This window comes from Thermobia domestica, chromosome 17 (genome assembly GCF_964235325.1).
Source record: "Thermobia domestica chromosome 17, izTheDome1.hap1.1, whole genome shotgun sequence".
Lineage (NCBI taxonomy): Eukaryota > Metazoa > Arthropoda > Insecta > Zygentoma > Lepismatidae > Thermobia > Thermobia domestica.
Window position 1 is genome coordinate 80880488 of NC_137470.1, and position 16816 is coordinate 80897303.

General features: G+C 43.8%; 1 protein-coding gene across 2 annotated transcripts in view; it reads left to right on the forward strand.

Moving 5' to 3' along the window:
* Positions 1–16816, forward strand: part of LOC145673783 (adenylate cyclase type 2-like) — a 1485668-nt gene that overhangs the window by 367094 nt on the left and 1101758 nt on the right. The gene's annotated exons all lie outside the window — the stretch shown is intronic.

The window sequence follows — 16816 nt, forward strand, 5'->3', positions numbered from 1 at the left end:
GTTCTGTAAACATTCCAGCGAGGGAGGTCCCTAGATTTGACAAGGCTAATTGGGATAACTACAGACTTCATCTCACTTCTAAGCTTGAACATCTCGAGCCACCAAATACTGAGGACGAATTATACTCGGCGCTGGATACTATCACCTCTTCTATCCATACAGCATCTGCCGAGAATATACCTACCTCGCAAGTACATCCATGGCGTCCTCGATTACCGCCTCAATACCTTCACATGATCAAACGTTCTCGACAATTTTACCGAGATTACGTACGTACAAAGAACGAAGAGGCTCTACGCCATCACCGACAACTCCAATGTACGGTTCGTAACTACGTTATAGCCTATAAACTTAGAAACTGGGTCAAAACGTGCAATACACTGGACGCAACTTCACATCCTACCAAATACTGGAAGAGATTTAATGCATTGACTGGCAAACTCACTCGAACACCTTATCCTCTCATTGACGGTGATCATCCACTCACGTCAGATAGTGCCAAAGCTGATGCCTTTGCGAATCACCTACAAACCATCTTCACGCCATTTCCTCCTGAAAGATCTGAACGACGCCATCCTGCATATACGTTTAATGTTGAATCTCGTCATCTTCAACCCAGTACAGAGCATACCTTTCCAGCTCATCACGAACTTACCACACCTATCACAGTTCCAGAAATTCGTGAAGTCATAGCTCGAAAACGTAACACTGCTCCAGGCATGGACCTTATCACCTACCGTCACATTAAAGAGAGTCCTTTCTGTTTACTGCTCCTGTTAGCCCATATTTTCACTTTCATTTTACGTACCGGTTTCATTCCCGTCAATTGGAAAACCTCTAAGACTTTAATGTTTCTAAAACCTAACAAGCCAGCTACCTCAGTATCATCTTACCGTCCAATCCAATTAACCACTGTTTTCTGCAAAATTCTCGAACGCATTCTTGTTAACAGACTTCATCCACATTTCTCTCGCCATCGCATCATTCCACTCCATCAAGCAGGTTTCCGTCCTCGCATTGGTGTTCATGACCAGCTCTTACGCCTTACCAATCTCATTACGAATCATTTTAACCGCTCACAGCCATCATGTTTACTTCTATTCGACCTTGAGAAAGCTTTCGATAAGGTATGGCATCTTGCGCTTTTCTTTAAGCTTCTGTCCTGTAAACTACCAATTTGCTACATCCGATTCATTTTCAACTTTCTATCATGTCGCATAACATACATATCTGTAAACAACTCCTTATCACACCCTGTCTTTATTCATTCCGGAGTTCCACAGGGCTCAGCACTATCTCCAGTTTTGTATCTGCTCTTCGTTGCCGATCTTCCTCCACTTCCTTCAAATGTACATCTCTTTCAGTTTGCAGACGACACGGCTTTTCTTGCTCTAGGCAAAACGATCCATCAATTGAACATAGCACTCCAATCTGCCATTGATATGTTTGTTAGTTGGTGCTCGAAGTGGCGATTACGCCTAAATTCTGAGAAGACTCAAGGAATAGTTTTTCTTGACCCTAAGAGACGGTCCCGCGTCCATAGAAACCCAACACGCTTGAACCTTACTGTTCTTGATACTCCCATCAAACCTACCAAACACGTTAGTACCTCGGCGTTACATTCGATACTCACCTCACATGGCGTCCTCACTTAACTCAGATTATCACCAAAGCCTACAATAGACTGAATCTTCTTCGCCGACTTTCTGGCACAACCTGGGGCCTACGAGCAGATACCATTCTCACAACATATAAGGTGTTCCTACGACCCGTCCTCACCTATGGGTTCACAGCTTGGGTCGCTGCACACTCAACCTTTTACAACAAGCTCAAGATCCTAGAACGACACGCCCTGCGTATTGCATATCGTATAAAGCTACCCAGCCCTACACAAGATCTGTATGATCGCATCTCCTTTCCTCACATCCTGTACCACATTGAAAAGCTTCGACTTTCGTACATCACCAATAGACTGGCTCAGAAACATGCCCTTTTTCTTGATATTCTACACAGTGATATTGATTATGCTCCACAACATCCTGTTCGGCACCCTCCACTCTCCCTCCTCTTTACTTTATACCGCTATTCACTCCCACCAAATCATCCAGATCAAGACATCGCAGCTGCCTTTGCCATTCATTCAGATTCGCACTACATCTTCCCATCATACGCACAGTAATCCATCTCTTCTAACAGGGCTCATTGTGTCTCTCATCATGATCCTGAGCAGCCCCAGGATCGGAAGATAACATGCATTCGTCTAACTAACCCTTCCCTTTACTGTGTTGTGGCGTTCAGTGCACCTCACTCTCATCTCCATCTCATCACCCGTCCTAATGATTATGGCCTACAGGCAATAATGTCTACTATGGTACTTTAATAGTATATAATTTATGATCAATAAAGTTAATAGAAATTATTAAATCACTTAGACCATCCCTGCTGCCTCCTTTCCATATTAATATTCCTTCTCTTCCCGAGAAGAGGGCGTAACCCTTGTAAGGGGCTAGCATGCCTTCAGCATGCTAGCATTGTTGAAAAAAAAACGTTACTTGTCATACTTTACCAGCTGGCGCAGTACAGCTTTCGTAACAAGTCTAGACTGTTTTCTTTGCGTACGTGTGGACGTACGGCGATCGGAATTCAGTTTCGGGCGACAGGTTACGAGAGATCGAGGGTTTCACCCAAGTGGAAGCCTGATGAAGTACACTATTATTGTGTATTTTTTGCTCATCAATTGTGAATCCTTCGTTTCGCTTCGCTTCCATCACTTCACAGTTAGCAGTGTATAATTTCACATCGCTTATGGTATCTGGCTATGGATACCGGACAGGCTTCAGGACCATCAGCTTCCAGACATTCTACTATCTCGATGAAGACGGAAAAGCGGAAGCCTCGTAGGGAAAAGTCTACAGCAGAAACAAGCCCAGATCGATCTCGCTCACCTCTTAGCTGCCCAGTACCGTCGTCAAGATCGCCACCATCCAAGAAATACCATACAGATGCTCACAGCATCTCTAGTTCCGACGATGACCGTCTCATCATTGACGAGGAATTTCCTCCTCTGCCTCCTCCAAAGCTGAAACCGGACATTTATAGCTATCTTCTTCAAAATTACGATCCGAAGTACCGGAATTCGAAACTTCTTCTTCAACAAATTTTGAAATACCGACCACGCTCTGAGATATCACAAATAGTAGAAACCAGGAACGGCTTCATCATCAAGTCATCATCACCAAACTTTGCTACAACCATCCGAGATAAACATAGCTTCGAAATCTTCGGAAAAACCGCAACACTTTCTCCACTCGTTAACAATAAGCAGAAACAGCGCCCACCCCCACGCCAACCGCCTACCATGTCGGTAGTGGTCCGCGGGGTTGATCCATCGATAACAGATGCAGAGATTGAAGATGAACTACGAGAGGAAGCCTATTCCTTCAAAAAATGTATCCATATTCGGAATAACCGGGGGCCTACCTACATGGTCCGGATCTTGACCACTTCACAAGAAACGATCAACGATCTACTAGATAATGGAGTATTCATCTTCAAAAAGAGACATCGTGTAGAACCGTCACGATCACAAGCACCACTTCCTCTTAGATGCGAAAGATGCCAGGAATACAATACGCACTCCACTGATCGCTGCACAAACCAATTCAAACGCGGCTATTGCTCTGGACCACATCCAACTCGCACCTGCACTAATCTTCAACAAGCTCCTACTTGTAATACTTGCCACGAAAGATCTCATCCAACTTACAGTTATAAATGTAAATCTCGGCCTACTCAAGAAGAGACTAAACCAGAGCTAGTAGTACCATTACGTACTCACGACGCTCAGAATCAAACAGTGGATACGCCACTGGAACCCAATCAATATGTGACCCTTCATCAATTATTAGCATTCATCACTTTGACCCTTCAGAACGTACAATCTTTTGCACGGCCACTCATGCTACAGCATGTTCAACATGCCGCTCGCAACCTTTTCCATCTTGACTTCCATGCTACCTATAATGGCCCCTACGTACATTTACATGCAACTCCACTTACAACTGTTGTCTAAATCTATCTTCACTATGGCTTTTATCATGGCTCTCATATTCTTATTCCTCAACATCCGCTGATTTTTCACTCATAAAATTCTGTTTGAACAACTTCTATTAGAAGAAAAAGTCAATTCTGAATGAAACTCATCTTACACCCAAGCTCACTTGCCGCCTTTCAGGATATCACATTCTTCGCCATGATAGTACCATATCATCCCGCCGTGCTAATGGTGGCGTTGCCATAGGTTTTTCACCTCATATACCTCATCGTACTCATTCCGCTCCGATTCAAAACCTACCAGAACATCTCATTACTACTCTATATTATAAGTCATTATGTGTAACAGTAGCCACCATTTATGTTCTTCTTGGTCACACAATTCCACTATCATTCTTTCACTACATCTCTAACAACTTCCTTCATTACATCATTTTAGCAGACATTAAATTTCATAGCCATTCTGATAGAGATAAGACAACTATCACGAATTTCATTGTCACAACTACGACCGGTATAATTCATCCTTTACCTAAATCCACCCGCCCGGAATCCAATACTACTCCTGACGTCGCCATAACTTCATCCTCTTTATCACACCGTATTCACATCGATATTTTAGATCCAATAGGAAGCGATCATGTCCCAATTAAACTCAGCCTCCGAGTATCCACTACCTCTATCACCAACACACCACCCCCTCCCAGACTAATCCCCCGCCATGATAAAGCAGATTGGTCGAAGTATCGAACTTACTTAAGTCACTCTCTTCAGCAATGCGTTCCTCCCACTACGGAAGATGAGTTATACTCTATCCTAGATCATATCACTAAACATATACAAGTTGCCTCCGAACAGTTCATTCCTAAATCTACCTATTCACCCCATAAACCTAAACTACCCCCACAATATCTTACTCTCATACAGCGCTCCCGTCAGTTTTATACAGAATATGTGCGATCTGGTAACCGTGAAGCTCTTCAACATCACCGAGCCCTCCACCGTACAGTTTCAAACTATGTTAAAGCTTATAAATTACGACAATGGATCAAGGCTTGCAATTCTCTTTCTGATACATCCCACCCTACCAAATATTGGAAGCGTTTCAACGCCCTCACCGGAAAATTCACCAGAACATCCTATCCACTCATTCATCATGATCAAGCACTCCACTCAGACCAAGATAAAGTTAATGCCTTCGCTACCTATTTACAGGATATCTTTACGCCTTTGTCAGCTACACGTCAGTTTCGTCATCATCCTACAGATCACTTTAACTTTTGGTCTCCACATCTTCAACCAAACGTGCATCACACAGTCTCTTCTCACAAAGCTCTCACTGCCCCCATCACTCCTATCGAGATCAAGCATGTAGTTACCCGCAAACGCAACACAGCACCCGGCATCGATAACATCTCTTATCGCCATGTGAAAGAAAGCCCAACTGTTCTGATAAATATTCTTGCCCTGATCTATACTTTTATCCTTCGTACTGGCTATATACCCGCTCCGTGGAAAACGTCTAAAGTTCTTATGTTTCTTAAACCAGAGAAAGCTCCCGACCAAGTATCCTCTTACCGTCCGATTCAGCTAACCCCGGTTTTCACTAAAATTCTGGAAAAAATCATAGTACAACGCCTTCATCTCCATCTTTCACGGTACAATCTCTTGCCAGTCCACCAAGCAGGATTCCGCCCACAGTTCAGTATTAACGATCAGCTCATGCGTCTTCTAAACTACATTACTAATCACTACAATACGGCAAAACCATCCTGCCTGGTCCTTTTTGATCTGGAAAAGGCATTTGATAAAGTTTGGCATCAAGGACTTCTCTCTAAGTTACTCAATTTTCGCCTTCCCCTCGCATATATACGATTCATTTATAATTTCTTGTCTGGACGCCTCGCATACGTTTTCATTAATCAACAATCATCTCATCCTATCTTCCTACATTCCGGTGTACCACAGGGTTCTTCGCTCTCTCCCCTACTCTACCTGCTGTATGTTGCAGATATGCCTCCACTTCCTCACAACGTTCATTTATTTCAATACGCCGACGACACTGCCTTTCTTGCCGTAGGTCGCACTGTTCACCAACTCAACACAGCACTGCAGGAGGCGATAGATACATTTGTCCTCTGGTGTGATAAATGGAGGCTTAAGATCAATGCCAGTAAAACACAAACTACAATATTCCTACCACACAATAAACGCTCCAAAGTCCACCGCAATCCATCTCTATTAAATCTCACAGTTAACGACACTCGTCTTCAGCTTTCTAAGACAGTCAAATACCTGGGACTTACATTGGACAGACACCTTTCTTGGAAAGCACACCTGCAGGATGTTACAGCAAAAGCTTACCGTCGACTTAACTTACTTAAACGCATAACTGGTACCACTTGGGGTCTTCATTCAAAACTTCTTTTAAACACCTACAAAGTATTTCTTCGCCCAGTGCTGACTTACGGCCATCCTGCCTGGATTGCAGCTCCCCCTTCCTATTATCACAAACTTAAAGTTCTCGAACGACACGCCCTTCGTATAGCATACCGCATCAAGCTTCCCAGTCCAACTCAGATTCTATACGACCGAATGCCTTTTCCTCACATCTTATTCCATCTCGAACAACTTCGCCTTAAGTACTTTCAGAGACGTCTCACTCTTCATCACCCGCTTCTCCGAGATACTATCAACGCTCATACCAACTTCGATCTTTCACATCCCATCACACATTCTCCTCTTTCCCTCCTTTTCACACTGTATCATTACTCTCTACCACCCGACCACCCTGATCTTCCATTGACTCGTACTTTTCTCATAGACCATCCTCCACCTCATATCACACCGTCATATTCAGCACAGTAGTCCTCTGTTACTAACAGGGCTTCCCATTGTCTCTCATCAATGCTTGGAGTAGCCCCCAAGCGAGAAGATTAACTTGCATCTGTCCTCTAACAATCACCCTCGTGTTGTGTTGTCTAGTGCATCTCATCTCATAGTCATCTCATTCTTCTCTTCTCCCATATAGAAAGTATTGTCCAATCTCACAATCAATCAATCATACAATACCAACATTCCCCTACCTCAGGATTGCTATCGCAAAGATAGCAATATCCACCTGATGAATAATAATAAATTTTATGAAATAAAGTGATAATAAAATAATGAAAATTCCCTTAGACCATCTCCCAGTCCTTTCCTCCCAATTCCCAAACTTCTCTTTCCCCATGGAGGGCGTAACCCTCGGGCGGGTAGCTAGCCTTGGCTAGCAAAAAAAAAAGCGTTACTTGTGAACTGGCCAGCTGGAATCTCTAACCAGGTAAAAAAATAGGGTATCCGTAGCTGGCGGAGAAAAATAAGCAAGTCATTTAGTGTGTCCATCCCCATTGATTAAATCGCGAACTTCATTAATACGGTTGGATTACTTACCTCTCTGAGGATTAAGGAAACAACCGTCGAATTGGTTTTAAGCCTCTACGGAGGCTAATACTCCTAATTGATTATTACTGTTGACGAACTTGCTATTCTCTTGGTTAACGACTTGTTTTCGATATTCTCCTCTTCGGAGGCTGATAACACTAAAATTAGTTGACGACTTTGACATATCTACCGGATAACGATTTATATTAGTGCTTCCTCTTCGGAGGAGTGGGCACCTTAAATAAATTCACCCTTAGAGCATTGCTCTAAGACACCACAGTATACAGGGGCGATCAGTACCCTCTTTTGTGGTAAGCTGGCGCCATCTCCCAGTTTAGTTATTAAGATGGCTTCTCAGAAGCCAGCAGCAAAGTCAGATAAAAAAGTACAATCACCCCGGATTCCAGGTCTCAGGGGCAAAATAGCAAAACCAACTTACAAACCAGAAGATTTTCTAGTACCTTTAGGCAAAAAGAAGCAAGTAGCCGCCCCAGCGAAATTGAAATCCACTACACTTAAGCAGCCCAGTGCTTCACAACCATCCACTTCGAGTAAGCCTGAAGACATGGACTTCACGGTAGTAGGAACGCTGAAGCGACGTAGGTCTTCTTTAGCAAACATCAAGACAGAACACCTCACTAATAGTGTCTCCGACTATCTACCTCTTCCACTCAGTAATAAGTTCGAGGTCTTGTCCCCAGCACAATCAGATAATGCTAGTACCAGCACTAAAGCTGCCACGACCAAACAGCCACCCAGTTTCAAGCCTCCTCCGATTTTCATTTACGGAATTACTAACACCTATACATTTATTAAGACTTTGTCACGAGCATTGAAGGAGCCCCCTCTAGCTCAGTCAACTAAGGAGCGCATTCGGATTCAAGCGGCAAACAAAGATGACTACAATTCTATCAAGGCTTACTGCGATCAAACGAAAACTGAGTATGCCACAGGGGTAGCAAAAAATGAAAGGCCTATTAAGGTGGTTGTCCGAAAACTGCCCATTGACACTGACTTAGACGATCTGAAGGATGAATTTATCCGCCTGGGCTACAAACCAACAAGCGTTCATCAAATGTCTCGTAAAAGCAAGACAGATAACAAGAAAATTATGATGCCACTGTTTTGATTGCTCTGGAACGAAGTGCAGCTATTAAAGAGATCTATGCTATCAACAATCTACTTCATTACAAGGTCCAAATCGAACCATATAAGCCTCCCTCGGTGCTACAGTGTTACAGATGCCAACGCTTGGGGCATTCACAGGACACCTGCCAAGCGCATCCGCGCTGTCTCAAATGTGGTCAATTTCATTCTACCCAGTCCTGCAGTAAATCCGACTCCTCCACACCCGCCACTTGCGAAAATTGTCAGGGAGATCACCCGGCAAATTACCGTGGATGTCCAGTATTCAAATCCTATTCTGAGGCTCTTAAATTGCCGGCACAGCAGCCGAGAAAACTTCAAGATAAAGCGGAGAAAACTGTCAACAATCCAGCAGCAGAGACAATTCCCGATCCCACTATTATTAATGTCCAACCTATGGCTACGGACAATGAAGACGCTGCAGCCCCTCCTGCTTCCCACATCCAATCAGCTTCTGCCGAAAAACAGGAGAGCCCCAAAGAAGACCTGGACCTAAAATCTATTCTTTCATTCCTCAAGGGGTTACATTTCCACAAAATCATAACGCATATTAAACGTGGTATTACCCGTTTTCGTCAAGCAGCAGACTCAGCTTCCAAGGCTGCAGCAGTAATAGAAACAATAGCAGAAATGGTTGACGATGGCTGTTTCTAACTCCAGCGTCCTACATCATACACTTATACTTGCTACATGGAATGCAGATGGTCTCGAGGGGCAGAAACAAACGCTAATTAGATTTCTCACACACCATAGAGTTGATGTCATGTTTGTGCAAGAAACACACTTTACTGCTCGGATCACTACTTGGCGACTACCCAATTACATTGTCTATCGGCAGGATAGAGTGGGCAGACAGAAAGGGGGATTACTACTTATAATCAAAAAGGCTTTCCCAGTCAGGTTGGTTACAATACCACCCCTACTTACTTTGGAGGCACTTGCTGTTGAGCTAATAACTCCAGGCGTTCCATTAATATTGGTTACCGGGTACAGATCCCCGGCCACACAACTACAGCCCACAGACTTCGATGTCATCGCAAACTTAGGGCCAAAGGTCATTTTAGCTGGAGATCTAAATGCTAAACATGGAGAATGGAACTCGATTACTTCAAACAGTGCTGGAGACGACTTACACCAACACCTCCTCACGTCCAACTTCAACATCAGTGCTCCGCCAGACCCAACTCATCATCCTAAGTTCGGCGGACAACCCGATGTGTTTGACGTCGCTCTTTGTAAAGACGTATCCTTTACTGTCCATCCTTATGTCATCTCAGATTTAGACTCTGACCATGATCCAGTCATTTTTCACGTCTCACACCGCAGCATTGCCCATTGTGCCCCTATTTTTAAGCAAATAGAAACCGATTGGGATATCTTTAAACAAAAACTAAACACTATGATCGATCTCCGAGATCAGCCAGCTACTATTGAGGACATCGACCAAGCGGCTTCTCACATCACATTAGCACTTCGAACAGCAGAGGCAGCGAGCTCCACTACCAAAATCTCTCCAACGCACACAGGACAATGTGACAGTCTACATCTGCAGATCTATCTCCATTTAAAACGTTGGGCTAGACGACGATGGCAGCACACATTACATCCAGCATACAAAACATTATGGAATAAACTGCGTGCGAAGCTCAAAATGCTCACACAGCGACAAAATCAACAGTACTGGGAAGATACTTTTCGAAATATCACAGCAAATGATCGAAAAATTTGGACATTCTCCAAATCCTTCCAGCGTGCTACAAATGCTTCCAGAGCTAGAGTCCTTCAAGGCCCACAAGGGCTGACTCAAGACCCACAGTCGCAAGTGGACATTTTCGCTGACTCCCTGGAAGAACAGTTCTAGCCTAACAGATCACGTCTTGATCCCTATCTCAAACAGCACATCCGAACCACACTACATAGCCTAACTATACAAAACCCTATACATGACATCATCTTAGTTACACCTCGAGAAATAGAAAGACACATCAAATGTCTGCCGACGAAAACAGCATCCGGGCCCGACAGGATTCGATCTGATATCCTAAAACATCCAACCAGAAAACTACTGGTCTTTTTAACCTATTTATTCAATGCCATCTTTCACTTATGCTATTTCCCGAAGACCTGGAAGGAAGCTCGTATTATCACCATCCCCAAGCCCGGGAAGAATCCACTTCTCCCGGAAAACTATAGGCCAATAAGTCTTCTGTCACACCTAAGTAAACTCTTTGAACGTGTGTTTCTTTGGAGGCTGAAACAGCATGTAGCTACTAGGGACCTTTTACCATTTCATCAGTTCGGGTTTCGTGCACAACATAGCACTACTACACAACTCGTGCGAGTAGTGGATCATTTAACAGTGGCTTTCAACAGAAAACAACACACCCTTGGAGTCTACCTGGATGTCTCAAAAGCCTTTGATAAAGTATGGTTAGCTGGACTTTTATATAAACTATACACGCAAGGTTTTTCAGATCGTCTTCTGCATTTACTGCGTTCCTACCTCATTGGCAGAAAATTCCATGTGTCTGTTGACGGTGTTAAATCCACGTCTAGACCTATTAAAGCAGGTGTTCCACAAGGCGCTGTACTTTCACCGCTTTTATATAATCTGTACACAGCAGATATCCCGACCTTACCCCATTGCTTTATTGCAACATACGCCGACGATACTGCCTTTTTCGCGACCAGTAGCTCACTTGCACAATGTTACATATACATGCAACGCCAACTCATAGCTTTTCAAGAATGGGCAAGACGTTGGAGAATCAAAATTAATGTAGACAAAAGCTGTGCTGTCATCCACAGTCGGAGACGCATCCGGGTCCATCGAAATCTAAAGTATGAGAACACACGCATTCCTCATGCTACGCACGCCAAATATTTGGGTGTAACTTTAGATCGTAGTCTAACGTTCGCCGCACACATTAGAGACATAAAACAGAGAGCATTACGAAAAATCTCAGCGTTTTACCCCATATTGCGCTGTAGCTCCCTTTCTCATGAGGTCCGAGTTCACATCTTCAAAATGATAATCCTGTCTGCCATCTCTTATGTATGCCCTGCCTGGCAACATGCTTCCAATAGTCACGTACAAACTCTCGAAAGTGTGCAAACTCGAGCTGGTCGTATAATCCCTGGTCACGACAGATATACACGAAACAGCCAGATCCTGGAAGACTTAGAGCTACCCACTGTCAGAGACGTTCTACGGCATCTTCACAATAAGTTCTGGCGTACCTTACCCAGACATATAAATCCAGCTATAGCTAATATCGGCACCGAATGCGCACTGCGGAATGTCCATCGAACACCACGCATTTAAAATCTCTCCAGAACTGGTAAAGAAGTCATAATCAGCTACTCTGCGACAGTTGCAGATGTAGTCTCCCATACGTACCAAAACAATAGTAACATCCAACAAACCACCAGCACATCTTGATACATTCTTTATAACATATTACTCATGGAGTCAGGAGCTCCGGCCCGATACTCTATACATAACCACAAAATTACCGTGACCGTGACCGTGACCGTTACTTGTGAACTGGCCACCTGGAATCTCTAACCAGGTAAAAAAAATAGGGTATTCGTAGCTGGCGAAGAAAAATAACCAAGTCACTTAGTGTGTCCATCCCCATTGGTTTATTTTAGTCGCAATCTTCGTATATACGGTTGGATTACTTACCTCCTAGAGGTGAAGGAAACAACCGTCGAATTATTTTTAAACCTCCACGGAGGTTGGCACACCAAATTGATATTATCTGTTTACGACTCTGCTATTTCTCTTGGCTAAACGATTTATTAAGTTACTCTCCTTTTCGGAGGGTAGCTTATATTTGTGACATATTATTTTCACTCATCATCTCTGCTCCTATGATGGCTACGTCCAACCCAGTCATCTCAAAAAAGAAGACTAAGATACCCACGAAGAAAGTCAGCAGATCTCAATACCGGCCTGAGGACTTTCTTGTCCCACTGGGGCGGCCTACAACCTCCGGCGCTACTACCGAGCGACGACCATCTTCAACTAACCTGTCAGTGCCTGACGTTCCATCTGTTGCTCCACCGCAGGACGACAATGCTATGGATTTTACCCTGGTTACTACACCCAAGCGACGTCGCTCGTCCTTGGAGTCCACACTGAGCCAACGACAATCATCAGACTTCCCTCCTTTACCAATGAGCAACAGATTTGAGCCTCTCTCTACTGTCACAGCTGACGGGTCTCCTGTGATCGAGCCAAGACCCAAACCCACCAAAGAGGTTAAACCACCACCTATTTACATTTACGGCATCCAAAGTACTTACAACTTTACCAAAAGCCTTTGCAAGACCCTCAGAGAATCACCTCAGGTTCGGCATAACAAAGAACGTATTGTGATTCAGGTATCTTCTAGGGACGATTTCACAACTATAAAAAACTACTGCGAACAGACGAAAACTGAATACGCTACTGGCATCGCCAAAAGTGACCGACCCGTAAAGGTTGTCGTTCGCAAATTACCCATCGATACCGACGTCGCTGATCTTCAGTCTGCACTATTCACTTTAGGTTTTAAGCCGCTCACGATCCATCAAATGTCTCGTCGGGGTCCCACTGGTGGAGATAGAGTCCTCATGCCACTTTTTCTCATCTCCCTCGAGAAAACTCCAAATATACAGGAGATCTACAACATATCAGGATTGCTTCATTATAAAGTTTCATTTGAGCCTTATCGGCCGCCGAGTGTTCTGCAGTGTTACCGCTTCCAACGTCTTGGTCATTCACAAGACGGTTGCAAAGCTCAACCTAAGTGTGTCAAGTGTGGGCAAAGTCATTTTACGAAAGCCTGTGCGAAACCAGATGCATCTACGCCAGCAACCTGTGCAAATTGCGGAGGGGACCATCCAGCCAATTATCGCGGTTGTCCCGTCTTTCGCTCATACTCAGATGCTCTCAAGAAATCAACTCCTTCTGGCCGCAGCTCCGGTCCTACTGTATCAACTTCACTGGACAATAAGGCACCTTGCATCGACCGACCTCCACAACCAAATCAGGATGCTCCCTCTACGTCCAGCACACCAGATAGTGCATCTACACCATCCGTTAATGACTTTAATCTCCATTCACTCCTCACATACATCAAAACCTTCAACTTTGGCCGCATTATCTCTCATATCAAGAAAGGATTTACTAGACTTCGGGAAGCCACGGATCTTGCGTCCAAGGCTGCTGTCGTCATAGAGACATTTGTTGACATGATTGCTGATGGCTGCTTCTAACCAACCACTCATTCATCACACTATAACTGTTGTAACCTGGAATGCAGATGGTCTTACCGACCAGAAGCGTCTCCTAATTCGTTTTCTAGCAGAACATCAGGTCGATATCATACTTATACAGGAAACTCACTTCACTGCCCAGGTTACACACTGGAGACTGCCCAACTACCAATTATTTCGCCTCGATCGAGTTCAAGGACGGAAAGGAGGATTACTGATTGCCCTGAAACGAAGTTTCAAGGCTAGACAACTCCTTTTACCCCCGTTACACACACTAGAAGCTCTTGCTATAGAAGTCTTCCTCCCCGGGATTCCTCTCATATTGGTCACGGGGTACCGTTCTCCAGCACATGACTTAGATCCCAATGATTTCGACGTCATCTCGACCTTGGGCCCCAAGATCATCTTGGCAGGGGACTTCAATGCAAAAGATGGGGAATGGCACTCCAGACGTTCCAACGAAAACGGACGAATATTACACCGGCATCTGCACACATCTCCATTCATTGCCTATGGGCCACCTGATCCATCTCACCATCCTAAAGCAGGCGGAGAATCGGATGTGTTGGACATAGTTCTAAGCAAAGATACCATCTTAGCTACACGTCCTTACGTGATCTCAGCACTGGACTCAGATCATGATCCGGTCCTTTTCAAAATTTCGCATCGTCATATCTCCCGTCCTGCACCCGCTCATATCTCCCGAACTACGAACCGGGATGTCTATAAGCAGGAATTAAACTCTTTGCTCGACATAGCCGCTCGTCCAAATTCTCCTGCGGAAATTGATCAGGCGGTCGCCCATCTCACACTTGCTCTACGTACGGCTGACTCCCTCAGCACATCAATAATTTCTGACTCGCAGTCCGATCCACACTGTGACTCTCCAGTACTTCGTCTTTATATCCATCTCAAACGCTGGGCTCGAAGTACTTGGCAGCGCACTAGACATCCACTCTACAAAACACTATGGAACACCTTAAGCCGCAAAATCAAGACAATCACTAGAGGACAAACCGAGCAGTACTGGGAGACACTTTTTCGTGGGGTCACACTTAATGACACTAAAATCTGGCAGTATTCCCGCCTTTTCCAGCGCCGAGAGACTTCTCGTCAAACTCAAATACTGCAAGGTCCGCATGGGGTCATACATGACGACCAAGGGCAAGCAGACTTATTTGCTGCATCTCTAGAGCGCCAGTTTACACCTAATGGGACTCCTGTCGTTCCTCACATTCGGCAGGACGTTCGGGCCACTATGCGCATGCTCCATTTTCAACCAATACTTTCCCTGCCTGAGGTCGTAACACCAAGGGAAGTTGAGCGTCAAATTTGTCACTTGCCCAACACTCGAGTATTGTCACTCGAGTATTGGCGTTATAAACGGGTAGATGTGCGTTTGTCGTGCTCCCAAAAAGGAGCTCGGTTTCGCGAGAAATAGTGCGTTTCGTGTGCAGTGTGTGTGTTCATTGTGTGTGTGAACATTTAGTGAGAGAAACAATGAAAACAGTGTAACAATCGGTTAAGTGGTTCAAAAAAAAGAAGCAAAGAAAACTTTAATATTTTGTGTTAGTTACCATTAGAAAACAGTACACGTATTATTTAAAAGGAACGAAGATTCTAAAAAGTAAAAACTCATGAATCATCACTTCCTGCGTGGCTGTTATGAACTTCAATGTTGAGGTGAGTGATTTGTAATTTCTTATTATTATCGGTAGTTAGGCAATCCTCGTGGCAGTTTAACGGACCAGGTTGCATAAACACACAGGCGTACACACACGAACATTAAGATCTCTCAATATAAACCTATAGTCATCTTAAGTTGGAGAAGCATCAATGTATAGTGTAGTATAGGCAACCCTCCACACGTGCGCGCGTTGCGGGTTGTCCGTACTTTTTAAGGGGCAAGATGCAAAGAACTCCACCATCGGGGAGAAAACAAAAACAAGCAAGGGAAGAATCACCATTTGGTCACTCAAACCCACAAGACACAACTTCAAGAATGGAGGAAGAGGAAGCGCGTAAGAGAACAAGGGAGGAAGCATCACCAGAGGTTCAACCTCTCAAAAAACAATCAATCACTTCATCATACGGATTTGACACTATAGATCAATATGAAAGCGAATTAAGTTACTTAGAATCATTTCTAGACTGGAAAAAGGTAGGGAAGGTGCATTTAGACAAATTAAAGAAAAGAATGGTGGTTTGGGTTAAAGACAGAACACTGCTTGAGGGGAAACTGCAGCAAATTGAGAAAATAAATGAAGAACTTCAGGGTAAATACGAAGATCTCCAAAAAGAAAAAAATAATGATTGAAATGGAAATCATGGGTGGACACAAGGGTTCAAGATTAGAGGATAAACAAACAATCGAGAATCTACAGGAGATCATAAAAGAACAGAAAAAGGAAATAGAGGAATTGAGGAAGGATAAACAAGAAATAAGACAGGAAAGGGACAAACAAATACAAAAAATGGAAAGCGAACTCAAAGAAAAAACGTCACAACTGAGTAAATCAGAAGACAAATTGAATCAACTGGAAAAGGAAAATAAAAACTGTAGGAAGAAATTAAGGAACTTGGCTTAATGGTAAAAGATACGGAAATGAATTCATTGAAAAAATTTCCATCTTAAAAGAAAAAATGGGAAACACAACCATTAACGAAGAACTAAAGAAGATCACCAAAAAATTTGACAATCTAAAATCAGACAAAATGGAGACAGAAGAAGCGTCTACATCTCAAACATGGTCAGAGGTGGTAAGACAGGGAAGGAAGATCACTGAAAAGGAGAAAAAAATCTTGGAGGTATCGGCAAAGACGAAACCGGCACTAATCTTTAGGCCAAAAGAAGGGGAAACCACGAAACAAACAGTTCAAAGATTAGTTGAAGTTATAGACCCAAGGAAAGAAAAGCTAAAGATAACGG